The sequence below is a fragment of the Mustela erminea genome, chromosome 7 (assembly GCF_009829155.1).
Source record: "Mustela erminea isolate mMusErm1 chromosome 7, mMusErm1.Pri, whole genome shotgun sequence".
In the NCBI taxonomy this organism is placed as follows: domain Eukaryota; kingdom Metazoa; phylum Chordata; class Mammalia; order Carnivora; family Mustelidae; genus Mustela; species Mustela erminea.
The window spans coordinates 92831887-92848290 of NC_045620.1; the positions used below are offsets into that span (position 1 = coordinate 92831887).

Genomic DNA, 16404 nt, shown 5'->3' on the forward strand with positions numbered 1-16404 from the left:
GCATCCCTCTGCCGCTTAGAACAGAGCCTTCCTTCCTGATGGCTGGTTTGCCATGCGCCGTGTGCTGCTCTTGCGACGTAGATAGATTTTTCTAATACTGCTATTAGCTAGGCACTGGGAAAGGAATCTCCTTGGTAGCGAGACATTAGAATCCACCACATGGATTTCCCAGGGCTCCTGAGCAGGTTCTCTATGCCGCAGAATACCAGAATTACACCCCTGAGGGCAAGCAATTCTGAATCAGGACAAAGACTGCATTTATAGACACAACTCCGGCTTTTCCTGAAAATGCCTCTTCCCCTTATTAAGGGATATGAGTTGTTAGCCATACTGGAATTAAAATTAAAAACAATAAAAGGAGACTTTTAAAAAAGTAAAGGGATACAAGTTGTTAGTGATAGGCAAAGATTAAACTGGGGGGGGGGGCTGGGCAGTGGGGAGGGACATTGTAAGTTACACAAGCTTCTGTGCAAAAGTCCTTTGATCTGGGCTTGAGACATCACATTGCTTGCTCTTATGATAAGTGCAGGCATCTGTAAAGCTTCCTCTTGTTCTGAGAACATGGCCCATCTCTGCCCTCCATCTTCAAGGTTCTGTGTCTGGAAGCCTACACTCCTACCCTCTTAGTGAAAGGAGTCCTGCAAATACTAAAGGAGATGATCAACAATATTTCTTGAGTTTGTATCATATTCTCGGCTCTTTTTATTTTCCTATGCATTAACTTACTTGACTCTCATAATAACCCTACAAAGTAAATGATATCACCCTCATTTTACGAAGGAAGCTGAAGCACAGAGAAGAATTTTTGTTTGTTGGTTTGGTTTGGTGCTAAATAGCCAAGAAGCAGACGGGCCCAGGTTCAGAGCCAGGCAGCTCCTACTTCTGATCTCTGCTGGCTCCTGCTAGATTCCAGGGCCCTACCTCACATGCAGCACAAACTCAACTGCTGGGAGTGAAGGGAGGCAGGTTGCCCAGGCTGGTAAATGTCTGAAAGGTTGAACTTGGAGAACTGAGAGAGAGAGAGAGACAGCTAGTGGCAATCTCAGGGCAGCACTAAGGAACCACGCTTAGCCCAAGCACCATTCTGCACACTTGGATGATTTTCATTTTCATCGGGGCCCATATGTTAGAACAGTAAGATAGACAGTGAAGGAGCAGGAGGCTGGCTGAGGACAAAGCAAAAGCTGGCGCCTTGCACCCCCCCTTCACCCGCTCCCCTCCATATGTGTAGCATTCCTCAGGCACCCCTGACTGCCATAAAATGATAAATAGTTAACTTGCTGAGATCACAATCCTGCAAGACAGGAGTCTCCCTTGGTTTGCAAATGTCCTTGAGATTTACAACAAAGAAGTTACCTTATCAATAGCCCTAATGTCACCCTCCCCTCCATAAAACACCGAAGGAGGCGGAGGTAGAAGGAAAAGTAAATAAAATTAAATTTCTTCTAAACCTAAATCTCATTAACAAGGATGCTTGATAGCAGGAATTTAACATTCCACCAGGAGACTCCCAATTGTCTTTACTTGATAAGTAACCAGGCCTTCAATATCCTGGTAGTGCTTTTTTTCGCATGCGTGGGCTAACCGGCCAGTTCTGCTTCTGTAAGTTTGCTTTGTCTGCTTTCGCGCGGGGTCCCCTGACCCAATCCACTGACGCCAAGTATGCCTGTTCAAACTATCAATCAATCAGCTCAGCCCCACCCGAAACTTGTTTGTATCTGTCTATAAAAATCCTGCACCAACCCAGCTCTGGACCTCTCGGCGTTATCGGCAACGAGCGGCGCAGAGGTCCAGGTTCGAACCTGCAATAAACGACCCTTGCTGATTGGCTTTGACTCACGTCTCTGGTGGTCTTTTAAGGTGGGGGTAATATTCAATTGGCATTTCACCAGTTGGGTTTCTTCAGACTGGTACACAGCAGACGGCATATACCTGGAAGGTGATACGGCTTCTTCTTTCCTGCCCAGCACTTCATGGAACTTGGGGGAACAAACAGCCTCCATCCCAGAGGCCTGCAGCCTCGACACATAGATAGAAGTCAGGTTTCCATTAAAACAAGATGTGAAGAACACCCTCGGGAAAGAAATAGATAATATAGGATAATCTTTTTTATTTTTTATTTTTTTAACCTTATAATGAGGTATCCACGGGGCAGCGTAGAAAGGTCTGGAAGGGAGAGTAAAGAAAGCAAGGAGTGTGTAGGGTCCAGAGGCCGGGAGAGGGCGGCCCACCCGAGGGCTTGCCTCACGAGCTTGAGAGTATCTGGTGCCCTACAGATGCCCTGGGACTCTGGAGCACGGTTTCGTCCTGACCAGCTTAGACTGAAGTTCCAGGTGCTGGCATCCGGCCTGCAAAAGCTGAGGTGGGGACTGGTCGGGACCCCAGGGGACACTTCTGTCCCTCGCTGCCAACGTGCCTTCTTCCCAAGAACTGCAGGAAGGGTGAGGGTGAGACAGGGAAATTGTGGGAGGCAGAGAGAGCCCTGGGGAGAATGGTGCCTTTGGGCTGCCTACCCACATGCCTCAATCCCAAAGAATGTGAACAGCAAGAAAACAGATTTGCCCTCTACTCACTGCCACGCATATAGGAGCAAAAAGCTGACAACTGAGCCAATCTGAGACAATCTTGTAGGGACAGCCTGGCCTCTCGGTAAAACACGGCCCAGGCCTCTTTCCATGTCCCCCCAGAGCCTTCTGTGATACTGGGTTCTTTGGGCCTGCAAAAGGGGCGGTGCCGGCAGAGCTTTAATTAGTGCCTCAGAGCAGGACGGACGTGCTGTGCCCATCTAAGGCAGAAGTCAGCCAGTCTTTCACCTGTGATAAAAGACAGCCTCACCTGCTTTTGTTACTTTTTTTTTTAAACGGTTCCACAACTTGGTGCTCTGTTGAGAATGGCACTTTTGACCGGACCACCGTGGAACCTGACCCCATTCATCAATATTCTGCTCTCAAGTTTCCGCCACCAGAAGGCCGGGCAAGATGGCTCCAAGTGTGGTCTGAGGACCACCCACAGGAGACAGCCCCTGCTCCACGCCAGCCTCGCACTCCCTAGAGCTGGGCTGGGAATCTCCCTGTTTATCAGTGCACTCTCAGGCACATTCCAGTTTGAGAACCACTATCGGAATGTCCTGACCCCTTTCCTGGCTCTTTAATTGACGGCTCCTTATTTCCTCCGTAACATAAGTCATTCGTTTACCAAAACCCATGAGAATGTAAGATCTACAAAGAGAGGGGATTTGACTCTCTGTTGACTGGCGTATCCCAGATTCTTAGAGGAGTGCCACTTGCGTAGTAGTTGCTTAATAAATATTTGTTGAATAAATAAAATGTTTTTTGAACATTCACTTTGTGTCAAGCAACAAACAGATCGGGGACTAAACAAGCGATTACAAGGAGTAAGGAGTGTTATGATCAGGGGTGGTGAGAATAATACCAGACTTTGCGGATATGACTCAGGAAGCCACAGAAAGGAGGGCAAGGTCAACACCCCTTCTTTATCCTTCAGGCACAGATGGCTCCCTCCTCCTCCCCAGCACAGATGCCTGAGACCTCACTCAGCCCAGAAGATCTGAGGGACTCAGAGGACAGGGATGGTGGGAGGCAGGCGGGAGGGGTGCCCCCTGTGGGAATAAAAGAAGGATCCAGTGGGGTATGGAAGGGCTCTACCTGGTCCAGGGAATGCATTGGTGAGGGCAGAAGTCTGTTTCAATGGCAGCAGGAGGTGGGAGACTGTCCCAGTCTCTGTGGCATCTGAAGCCTCACCTTTGGGTGAGTAATAGTATTGGGGGCATAGTAAATGCCAGAAAGTGAAAGAGGGGGTGGGCTTGTTCAGAGCATGGCAAAGACGGGGTGAGAGGCTTATATTCATTCCCTGGTGCCACAAGCAGCTAGGCAGGTGGAAAGCAGACAGACGGTGGCTGAGAAGCTTAAGGCCAGAAGTCAGTGGGGGTAGGGAGCCAGCATGAGAGGGAAAAGGGACTCAAGCCGCAAACGGCAGACCTGGTGTGGTCCCGCCGCCTCATCCTCAGTTTTTCCCTCTGCCTTTTATTTGGCTCGCCATCTCTTCCTACAGGCGGGTTCTGTTGTCTTCATTGTGAATAAAAAAGAAAACTGGAATTTAATCCTGCTTTCTTGTCTTTGACTGCCAGTTATAAAAACTTTTCTCTTCTTTTCCTTGGTGAGTAGGAAATTCAGAGCTAAAGTCAAAGTCCAATTAAAACAACCAGATTTGATTATGGACATTGGGGAGGGTAAGTGCTTTGGTGAGTGCTGTGAAGTGTGTAAACCTGTTGATTCACAGACCTGTACCCCTGGGGATAAAAATATAGGTTTATAAAAAATAAAAAATTTAAAAAATAAAAAAATAAAAATAAAAATAAATAAAACAACCAGATTTGTCCTCGACATTTAGTAAATTTGTTTCCTGTTACTTCTCCTTTCCAAAAAATATTTCTCTATTCTATTTTAACAGCTGCACTGCAATTGTTTCTATTCTTGAAGGCTGTCTTAAAATTTTTGGAAGTTTTATGCAGGCATAAATTATGAATAAATCAAGCCCATGTGTCCATTTTCTCCCACACAGCAATCCCTTAACATTCACTCCGACTACATTCATTGCCTCTTCTCCGACCTTTCCCTAGTCTTCATAATAATCCTTAGTTACTAGTCACTGCAGGCCCCCATATGCCCCTGGAACCTCTCATTCCCTTCATATTCGCCTTGATTTCCACTTGCTGGTCTTGCTTCTGGCTTCCACCTCTGCCCTGACCTCTAAGGTTAGCGTTCATTGCTCTTCCCTGGCTCCGATGCCTCACTCTGCCTCCAGGATCCTCACCACACCAACACCCCTTCCCCCTGGAGAGGGATCAGACCCACTTTCCTTTCCACAAAGGATTCCCCCCGGGGAAATTGAGCATTCACTTGGGGGACTTAAGTGGGACTTGGTTCAGGGATTCTAAAGCTCTGGCCCCAAATCCCAAGCAATGAAATAGCTTAAGCAAGGTCTTCCTTTGTGTATTTCCATCCTGCTGTTTGGTAAATGCCTGCTCACTCATTCGCAACCAAGGCTTTCGAGCCCAGCACGCTCATCCCACTGTTTGACAGTTGTGTTTCCCAAACCCTTTGAATCTTAAATTAGTGTCACTACAATGTTATGATTCATTGCTCTAACTCTCGCTCAAGGCTGTGACTGTTTCTTTCAAGCAGCTCTTCCATTAAAGTGGAAGAGCCCCCCTAGAACACACGCATATGTCAGCGCAAAGCCCCAGCTCTGTGGGTGGTCCCAGCCTTGTGTTCCAGATACAGCTCTGAGAAGGGGAGGAAAGGAAGGTTACGCTTATTTATCTTTTCTGAAAACTCAACTTTCGGTGGATGTCTGTGCTTGTACACATGGGTTATAAGGATTCTACTCTCCTTTCCTTTCACCAGGAGACTGTAAAAAATTTGAAAGCGTTACAACTGTCTGCATGTGATAGTCGCTCTGAGTTCTCCAGTCCCCAAAATGAACTTTATCTTAGTCCAGTTTGACTAACACGGAGCATGAGAACCATTCATTCACTCAGTAAATACTTGTTGAGGAGACTGTTTTGGGAGCTGGGAATACAGCAGTGAGATCCTTGTGGACCTTGTAATTCAGTGAGGAGAAAATAGACAATTCAATAGGTAAAAATGATATGATATTGGATTGTGCTAAGTGTTATAAAGAAAAATAAGAAGATACTTTTAGATAGAATAATCAAGGAAGATCCCTCTGAGGTATCATCTGAGCAGAGATCTGAATAAAATAGAGATTCCGCACCCCCTCCCGCCTCTGCTTCCCTTGCCCATGCAGACATCAATAATCAATCAGAGCCATCAACTCTTTTCCCTGGAGCCATACAATCCTCTTAGCAATCCAAACTATCAGTGCTTTTTGGTTGGCGTTAACATACATGATTAGGCCTGTTTTCCATCCTGTTCCTTTTCTAGAGCAAGGAGGAAAAATGTAAAATAGAGAATGAATCTGGGGACAGGTTTTGCCCATCTTTGTGAGCCTAATGATGTAAGATCGATTACCTTCCTCCATTTTCTTGTCATACACAGAAGATGTTTCTGTCCTTTTGCAATGCTTACTTTGTATATTTGAGTTTATAACTCAAGACTGTGGTATTTTGTGACCCATTTACGTCATAGGGCTCTGCAGCTCCTTAGGCTGGTTCATCCTATGTTCCAGCCTTAAATTGCGGATGCTGTTGTGCTAGAGGCACATTCTCAGACTTCAGACTTGAAGTACATTGTAAATAACGTGTTTTCCCTGACAGAAATCCATTTCCTAAATAAAAACACTCCTTACATACATTGGCCAATTTTCTTTTTATTCGATCACTTATTGAGCACCTACTGGCTATCAGGCACAGAGTGTTAAAGGTGGGTAAGACACATAACGTCTTACTGAAATCTTCTACAGACTCCAATGGAGGATAAAGTCAAGGCCTCTATAGGGGGAAATCCAAATCTTATCCTCTCATAACCTATAAATCCTCTCATCTCCTCTCGTAATTTTTTTTTTTAAGATTTTATTTATTTATTTGACAGAGAGAAATCACAAGTAGACGGAGAGGCAGGCAGAGAGAGAGAGAGGGAAGCAGACTCCCTGCTGAGCAGAGAGCCCGATGCGGGACTCGATCCCAGGACCCTGAGATTATGACCTGAGCCGAAGGCAGCGGCTTAACCCACTGAGCCACCCAGGCGCCCTCCTTTCGTAATTTTTAACACCCATGACCTTATAGATCAATACCTAATGAGAGCCAGTGACTGCTAGTTGCCAGCCCAGTGACAATCTTCATTCTATTTAATCTCTTCTTAACCCCGAGGACCATTTCTTTTTTCTCTCCAATTGTGTCTCTCAGTTCCCATGACTAAGCATTGTTCTGCCCTCTGTTCCCTCCCATCTTTCTCTACATTCTTTCTCTTGGGGACCTCAGTCCCTCCCAGAGATTTTTTTTTTCCTCCCAGAGATTTAACATTGCTTTCATGCAGGTAAGTTTCAAATATGTATCCCTGGTTACAGCTTCTCTTCGGAGTTACAGTCCACTAAGACACCATTCTGGAAACAGATTCTATATGTTTGAAGTCAAACACATCATTGCTGCATTCACCAGGGTCTTGGGTGCTGCAAATGACAGAAATCCAACTTAAAGTAGCTGAAATGGGAGAAAGAGGAATGTATTTCCCTACATAGCCATAAGAGTCCTGAGCTAGATCCAGGAACTCAGTGTTGTCAAGAATAGAATTTCATCCTCTTGTCTTTTCTTTTCTTTCCCTTCCCTTCCCTTTCTCTGTCTCTGTCTCTCTGTACTTGTCTCTCTCTTGTTTATGTCTGTGTCCACTCCCTTCTTTCTAAGTCAGGGTCTCTCTATTAGAATATGTTCATTTTAGTTACCATAAGCACCAGACTTACTTTCACTGCTTTAGTAAACCTAGAGAAAGAAAGAACTTCTCTTTCCCAATAATTCCATCGAAAGTCCTACAATTGAATTTCACTGGGCTAACTTGGGACACTGACCATCCTGTAAGCACTCACATGACAGAAATATACAGTTATGTTCACTATTGATCTAAGTCCTTGCAAGATGGATTGGATTCAATCACATGAACTGTATGTAGTCTTTTATAGAAAAAGCGAGAAAAAGAAGAAAGAATGCTGGATAGGCAAAAGCAACAGATGTCAACTATAATCTACTCCCCTCAAAAACAAGTTTTTCCACTGACTCACTTTTTCTTTTTAAGGATATAATTATGTAAAAACGTTATTTAAACTAAACTGTATTCCTTAAGTGCTATTAATCTTACTATTTTATTGATATTGCAAGTTTATATCATTCGGATTTCAGCTTCAGACCCCCTTGGACTTCATCTTTTTCTTCCTTGTCCCCCATCAACAATCAGTCAGTTGTCAGATCTTCTTGATTCTGTAACCTAAATTATTAGCCTTCTACCTAAACCCTTTTCCACAAGACTCTGCCTTCTCCAATACAAATTCAATTTTTTGAAGCATGTGCTGATCGTATAACCTCTGGTTCATAAATCTTTCCTTGCCTTCCATTGCCCAAAGACAAATGGCCAGTCTTATTAGCCAGCTCTCAAAGCCCAACCCTCCAGAAACTAGATCTAACCTACCTTTTAGGACTGAATCCCCACCACTTCCCTAAGTATGTGTTGTGCCTCTAGCTAACTGCAGCCTCTCACAGTCCCTCATTCTGCCTCAAGCTCTCCCTGGCTGTTGCCTATAAACAGGTTGTTGTCCTTCCTCTCTTTTGTCAGTGTCCTCACCATTTTTCAGGCCCAACTCCAGGACCTCCGTGGGTGTTCAGAAAGGAATTGTTATGTAGTCATTTTAAATGATTTTGAATAGACAGAAGCCTGGATTAGATGGGCAGTTTCTGCTAATCTTGAATGATTGATTTCTGACCTATAAGATTCTCTCATATATGAGAACACCTCATGTATCCACAAAAGTCTTTGTTAAATAAGAAATAACGCAGAACTCTGGTGCATGAGACACTAACAAGGTGTGGGGGTAAGCATTACTGCTAACTGGGATGTAAAGATAAGGCTGCCCTTCCTACGGAAGAAGGCAAACACTATGTGTATATGTTGTTTCCCAAAAGCTAGGTGCTCTGCTTGAAGGAAAAATGGCTAATGAATATGTCCAACAAAGCATCTTCTTTAAATGTGCATTCAGTTCTCCTTGTGTCATTGAGTCTTCATTCTCCCTCAGACTGAATGTTTCAGAGAAACAGGGGCAGCTCCAGGGCTATTTCCCCCAGCTGCTAGAATGTTCTAGCACTTTGTCTTTCAATCTTATTTCTATCATATATTCTTTGCAAGGCAGCCATTATATACTTTCTCACCTCCTCTGCAGACTAGGTAGAGGACACAGCTCTCTTGGTATCTTGAACATAGTAAGTACCAGTAAACACTTGGGTGAAATGATACCAGTGGAAAGTCCAGAATCTATGCCAAGGAATCGCAGTGGTAATCAATCAATCAATCAATCAATAAATAAAATTGCTTTATAAAAATTCTCCTCTTTCATAGATTTTCCTCATATAATAAAATCTTCAGATATAATCAGAGGTTATTTTATTTATTTGTTCATTCTTGCCAAAGAACAAATTTTCCCCTATTGGCAGTTCAAAGAGCCTGGCAGAAACAATCAACACATTTAGTATTGCCTTCTGGTATAGCAATAGCAGTAACACCAGAATTGCCTCTGAATTACAAAAGAGCTTTTGGATGCTAAAAACTTAACATTGAGTCATTCATTCAATGCATGCTTACTGACCACAGACTAAGGCATAGCATTGTGCTAGGAATACTGAAAAGACAGATTTAACTGACCTCATAAAACCCAGAAATCTAGGAGGAGAGAGATAATTAAACAAGAAATTACTTGCCAGATACAGTTTAAGCACTGAGTTGTGTTAGAGCTGTTAAACTCAATGAACAAACTGCCTGCCTCTTTATTTGCTATATGTCAAGGTTGATCCTTGGGGCTCTGTTTCAAATCCAGCCAGGGAACATCAGCATTCTTAAAATTTTCCACACTTTTAGGTTAGACAAAAGGGCAAAGCTGGGCATCCTGCATGTCAAGGGGCACCTTTAGCAACACCTGCTGCCTTCCTGGTCCCTAGAGAAATCTTGCCAATGGTTCCCTTCACCTAGGAGGAACTGGTGGTTGTGGGCTCCAGGCATCTTGGGAAAGGAGACATTGTGGGTCACTGCACTCACATGCAAGTTGGTTTAGAAAAGTTTTAAAACTCTTAGATATTTGGGGAGACCCTCCAAAAGTAGCTGTGAATTTTCATGCTTTTGTTTTCATATGGTTCACAAAAAAATTTTAATACTAGGTTCAATGTCAGTGTGGACCCAAATTTCTGAGAAAGCTTCAGGAATTCTATGTACTAGTGGCTCTTAGAAGGCCTGGAATACAAGCAAGAGCTCACTCCAAATTTCAGTTTTAATCTGTGCTTTCCATCCAGTTTTATTGATTTAAAGAAGGTGCCTCCCAAAGTGAGTTATACAGACCCCGAGGTCCAAGGACTGATAATTAGTGAACTGCAGAACACAATTTGAGAACAGTTATCTTAATAGATATTGGTGTGTTTAGTGAATAGTATTTTGTTTAGTGAATAGTATTTGAAATAAGGACCTAATTTTGAACTCTAAGGGCTGTATCTGCGACAAATGACTGGTTGCCAAGGATACCACTGTGTGTAAATTACAGAAAACACAATGAACAGATGGATTCTTGGAGGGAGGAGGATTGATCTGAACCTAAGAGGCAGGTGGAGATAAATACTCTGATTGGAAAAGAAGTCACAGATTTATGTGGCTGACATAAAAACACATCCTCATCATTTTAAGAGCCGCCATCCTTTATCCCCTTCTGCCAATGGAGACATCATTAGCCTTCAGATAGGTACTTGGTTGGAGGCTATTTGAAACCTGAGGCTAGCTAATGCAGCTAAGTCTCACCTCTCAGGTCTGCCAATCATTTACCTCCCCTTACTTTAGTCACATTCCCTTAGGCAGCTCTTCCTTCCCTAACTGATTATAATTGAGCTCTTCCTTGAGCGCCTTTGCCAAATGTTCTCCAAAACCATCAGTCTGCAATCAGCTATACATTCTCCACCCTAAACTTCCTCAACTTCACCTCTCCCTCTTACCCAGCTTGTCTATAGGAATTTCCTATCATTTTCTGAGACTCTACGGTGAAGCCTATGATTCTTCTACAGCCCAAGGAACACAGGGTTGATAAACATATTGTTTCCTATTGTTCCTATTGGTGCTGTAACAAACCACCACAAATGTAGTAGCTTAAAACAACACACATTTATTATCATATGTTCTGAAGTTCAGAAGTCCACAATGGGTCTTAGGGCTAAAATCAAGGTGTTGGCAGGGCTGATTCCATCTGGAGATTCCTGTGGAGAATCTGTTCTTTTCCCAGCATCTAGAGGCTGCTGATGTTTATTGGTTCATGGTCACATCACTGAAAACTCTGCTTCTGTCATCATACCTCTCTGACTCAAACCCTGCTTGTCCCCCTCTTACAAGGACCCTGTGACATCAGGCTTACACAGATAATGCAGAATAATCTCCTATCTCAGTTATCTCCTTAATTTAATTGCATTTATAAAGTCCCTTTCATCATGTAAGATAACATACTTATGGATTCCAAGGATTTGGACATGGATATCTTTCAGGAGTCATTATTCAGCCTGCCACAGTCCAGATGGGGATAGAATTCTGCATTTATCCTATTCCTTATCAATATTTCCGGACCGTTCTTCTACAATAATGTCCGCAAACTTTTTCCATAAAAAGCCAAATGGTAAGTATTTTAGACTTTGTGGGTCAATGCAACATTGAGGCTATTATGTAGTACTTATGTAACTAACCATTTAAAATGTAACTATTGTAACATGTAAAAACCATTCTTAACTTGCAAGTGGTACAAAAACAGGTGGTACGCTGGACTTCGCCCATGAGCTGAAATTTGCAAAATTCTGCTTTATAAGCTCTCAGGAAGTACTTCCTTAGAGGCCCATGCCATTCAGTTAAATCACTTCTACTTTATCTTGCCTCTGTCACTTACAGATATCCTGGTCACTCTTCAATACCACTGATGAATTGCCCACCTGGAGAAGTATTCAAAAAGGTAGGAAGAGCCACTTGAGTCCCGGATAAGTCTAATTCTGCAAAATAACAGTAATATCCTAAAGAGAAAACATCTTTCTGTTTATATATCTCTCCTTCCTATCAAAAGTTCCTGGTGCAGAAATGCATTCTTCCCATTCAAGGTATGTATTTATCCACATATCATCCTGAGTGATAACAGTTTTTCCATTCTGAGGACATATATGAGCTTTGGTGTTATTACACAGTCTAAGGAATCAAATATTCTCTGTGAAAAGACTGGAGACTATGGATGAAAACACAAATTTGGGGGAGTACAAAGGACAGATTTTGGTTCGTCACCTCGTCTTTTTTTAAGATTTTATTTATTTATTTGACAGAGATCACAAGTAGGCAGAGAGGCAGGCAGAGAGAGAGAGAAGAGGAAGCAGGCTCCCTGCTGAGCAGAGAGCCCGATGTGGGGCTCCATCCCAGGACACTGGGATCATAACCTGAGCCGAAGGCAGAGGCTTTAACCCACCGAGCCACCCAGGCACCCCCATCACCTTTTTGACTATGTGGAGCTGGTGGCAAAATTCTGACTCTGAACAGATTCCCAAATATGGGGCCTGGTCTTGAGCCCAGAGAAGTATTTCTTCTTAGAGTCTCAGAAGTTCCTTGTGTTCTTCAGAAGGGAGTTGGAAGGGAAGGTCATTTTTTATTTCATTGATGCCACTCATAGGCCCTGATCTCTGCCTACTGCTAAAAGGAAGAAAACAAAAAGGAAGAGAGAGCTAGAGAAAGAGACTTTCATATGACAGTTCCCTCTCTCAAGGACTGAACAGTGGTTTTTCCTATGGAAAGGAGATTTTAAAATGCATCTGAGGGTTAAGTGCCTCAGATCAAGCAGGGCCAAGATGATCTTGAAAGTAGGAATAATTAAAGGATAGATGATCAAATGACTTTGGAGGCACAAGAAGCACACTCCCAGTGCTTAGACCTAATATAAAAGTTTCCCTTTATTTGGCTCAAGCCTGAGGGACTGGAAAATTGGCCATCAGTGAGGTTAAGAATAGCTATTGCAATTTCAAGAAGAAATACCCCTTCCTTATGAACCTGTACAAATTTTGTATGACTCTCAGTGCTGGATTAAATGTGGGAAGTGCCCTGAGAGCCCTCCCACCTGGTCACATCTAAGTTAATGTAGAAGAAGAAAGTAGAGATTCTAAATTGGAAAAAGACATGAAAATGTTCACCTGTAGAGGAAGGAATAAAGAAGGCAGATAAAGCAAACCTTCATAAACTTAAGAGAAATCATAATTGCAACCACTTAAGGCTTTGAAGCTCTGTAGAACAGGATGCTGCAATTGGCCCTATTTCCCATGCTCTGAGGCTTTGTGTTATTCTATTATTCAAAACTATCTAATGAGAAGCTACTGTGATCCAAGGCCTGCATGCATACTGGGAGTACAGAGATGAGTAAGGTTATCATACAGCGGCCAGAGGCTTAAAGGCTAGGGCACATTGGCAGGTGCAGAAAAATCACATAAAGTGTGAGTGTGCAAGCAACACAGGGGACACAATGGAAGGTTTGATTCCAGCTGGAAAATGTAAAGAAGATATTCTTATCTCATGGTGAAAGAGCAATTCATATATTTAAAAACTTAAAGAAAAACTCATGGATTTTCAAATCTACAATGAGGCTAACGTGAGGTCATGATGCAGATTCCCAAGCAAGACCTAGGGAGACTCTTACACTGAAGCCTAATACTTACCAGTACTAAATTTGTTAAATATTAAATCCAATCTTTAGGGCAAAGAAAGAATATACCCTGACCTATAAAAACTGATTTGGGATGGCAGACAATTAGAAGATTGACACCCCTTTCTGACCACAATTTTTTTTCAACCACAATTTTTAAGAGGAGCCCATGTGTCAATGTGTGCTATTGCAGTAGAGGTTGAGAAGATGAGAAAAGACATAATAAATGAGCTTTTTTGCTCTGCCCAAAGCTGATTAGAAGAGTAAGTCTAGCTGTTTTTATCAAAAGAGCCACTCTGATAAGAATGATGTTGGAACTGTGAAAGCCATGGCAACAGGCAGGAAGTGCTGCCATTTTACTTCAACACAGTGAATATTAGAATGTATACATGTAAATAAAATATTAGGACAAAAGGGAAAAGGTACCATAAGAAATATAAATAAAGGTGAAAATATTTAGCATCAAGAAAGGCAGGAACAAGTTAACTTTGACTCTAACATGAATTATTACAAAGGGAAATGGATGAAAATACTCAATGAATATAAAGTAGGTCTAATTAAAGCATAATACCTTAAAAGTATCCTTTTATGGTAACAATTCTCAATAAATATTTAATAAAGGCCACATATGACAAGCCCACAGCTAATAATGTACTCAACAATGAAAGGTCAAAAACTCTTCCTCTGAGATCAGGAACAAGACAAGGGTGCCAATTCTCACCACTCCCATTCAGCACAGTACTAGAAGTGCTAGCCAGAAAAATTAGGAAAGAAAACGAAAAAAAAGGCATCCAAATAGGAAAGGAAGAAGTATAATTGTTTTTGTTGGTAGGTTGTATGATCTTATATATTGAACACCTAGAAGACTCCACCAAAAAACTCTTAAAAGTAATAAACAGATTCAACAAAGTTGCAGGATTCAAAATACAAAAATCTGTTCTATTTTTCTACATTAATAATGAACCATCTGAAAAAGAAATAAAGGAAACAATCCCATTTACAATAGCATTGAATACATTAAAAACTTAGGAATAAACTTAACCAGGTTGGTGAAAGATCTATTCCTAGAAAACTATAAGACTTCAATGAATGATATTGAAAAAGACACAAGTAAATGGAAAGATATCCCATGGATTGGAAAAATAAACATTATTAAAATGTCTGTACTACCCAAAGCCATCTGTAGATTTAGTGCAATCCCTATCAAAATTCCAAAGGCATTTTTTTTTATAGAAATTGGGAAAAAATAGTCTCAAAATTCATATGGAGCCACAAAAGACCCCAAATTGTCAAATTAGGCTTGAGCAAAACGTAGAAAGCTGAAAGCATCACACTTCCTGGTTTCAAATTATATTACAAATCTAGTAATCTAAAGACAATTATCATATGATCTCTCTGATATGAGGAAGTTGGGAGGCAACATGGGAGGTTTGGGGAGTAGGAAAGGAATAAATGAAACAAGATGGGATGGGGAAGGAGACAAACCACAGGAGACTCTCAATCTCACAAAACAAACTGAGGGTGGCCAGGTGGAGGGGACTAGGGAGAGGGTGGTTGGGTTATGGACATTGGGGAAGGTATGTGCTATGGTGAGTGCTGTGAAGTGTGTAAACCTGGCAATTCACAGACCTGTACCCCTGGGGCTAATAATATATTATATGTTAATAAAAAAGAAAAAATTATATAACAAATCTAGTAATCTAGTAGTAATCAAGACAGTCTGGTATTGCACAAAAAACAGACACAAAGACCAAAAGAACAGAATAGAGAGTCTAGAAATAAGCCCACACATATATAGGTAAGTAATATTTGACAAGGGAGCCAAGAATACTCAATAGGAGAAGGATTGTTTTTTCAATAAATAGTGCTGGGAAATTGGGAATTTACATGCAAAAAAATGAAATTGAACCCCATCATACACCACTTACAAAAATTAACTCAAAATGGGTTAATGACTTAAATGTCGAGGTGCCTGAGTGGCATGGTTGGTTGAGCATCCACCTCTTGGTTTCAGCTCTGCTAGTGATCTCAGGGTCACAGGATTGGCCTTGTATTGGTTCTGCGCTTATCACAGAGTCTGCTTGGGATTCTTTCTCCCTCTCCCTCCACTCCTCTCTCTCTTCCTCTCTCAAGTAGGTAAACAAATCCTTTCTAAAAGGACTTAAATGTAATATCTGAAATGGTGAAAATCCTAGAAGGGCACAGTATACAAGCCAGGTCAAGGATTCCTTTCCTGTGATTTGACTTGATTTGATATGATTTGATTTTTTAGATTTTATTTATTTCTTTGAGAGAGAGAGCATGAGAGGGGAGAAGGTCAGAGCAAGAAGCAGACTCTCCGCAGAGCTTGAAGCCTGATGTAGGACTCCATTCCAGGTCTCCGGAATCATGACCCGAGCTGAATGCAGTGGCTTAACCCACTGAGCCACCCAGGTGTCCCATTTTTTTGTTCTTGTTGTTAGATTTCCTTCCCTGTGATTTTAATTTTCAACCTTGAAGCAAGGTGTTTCTTTCCTTTTGTGTCATTTTGGAATGATGTTAAGTCCAAAAGTGCCTAAGGTGCACTTCCTGCCAGTATTGAAGGTTCAGCTGAGAGGGTTCAGATATGCCATGAGTGGATGGTGACCACCTGTGCCTCACAGTGCAGGAAGAGGCCCTCAAAGGAAGTTGGTGGGAGCTTCCTAGGGTAACTGTACTTCTAACAACTTCTCAGATGTTTGACTGTCAGCCAGTGCTCCTCTGAGGAACCATGGAAGACTAGGGAAGCTGGACAGAAGCATCCTTTGTATGCTGTCCTCTGAGCTAAGTAAACAGTGAAACTGCCTTCCCCGCCTCCCCCACAACCTGTGGGCTGTATGGAAGCTCAGTGAGTAGCAATGAATCCAATACACTGTAGTGGTACACACAGGACATAGCATCACCTGAAACAGAAAAAAATGAGACCAGCAGCAGAGAGAAGCAGAGATAAGAGCTGAGAAAGAA

General features: G+C 42.3%; 1 long non-coding RNA gene across 3 annotated transcripts in view; it reads left to right on the forward strand.

Annotated features, from left to right (window-relative positions):
- Positions 1–3627: 3627 nt before the first annotated feature.
- Positions 3628–16404, forward strand: part of LOC116595814 — a 41260-nt gene continuing 28483 nt past the window's right edge. For all 3 annotated transcript variants that reach the window (XR_004287866.1, XR_004287867.1, XR_004287868.1), the window contains exons 1-2: positions 3628–3767; positions 11643–11703. This is a non-coding gene — a long non-coding RNA (uncharacterized LOC116595814). The remainder of the gene's footprint in view (positions 3768–11642; positions 11704–16404) is intronic.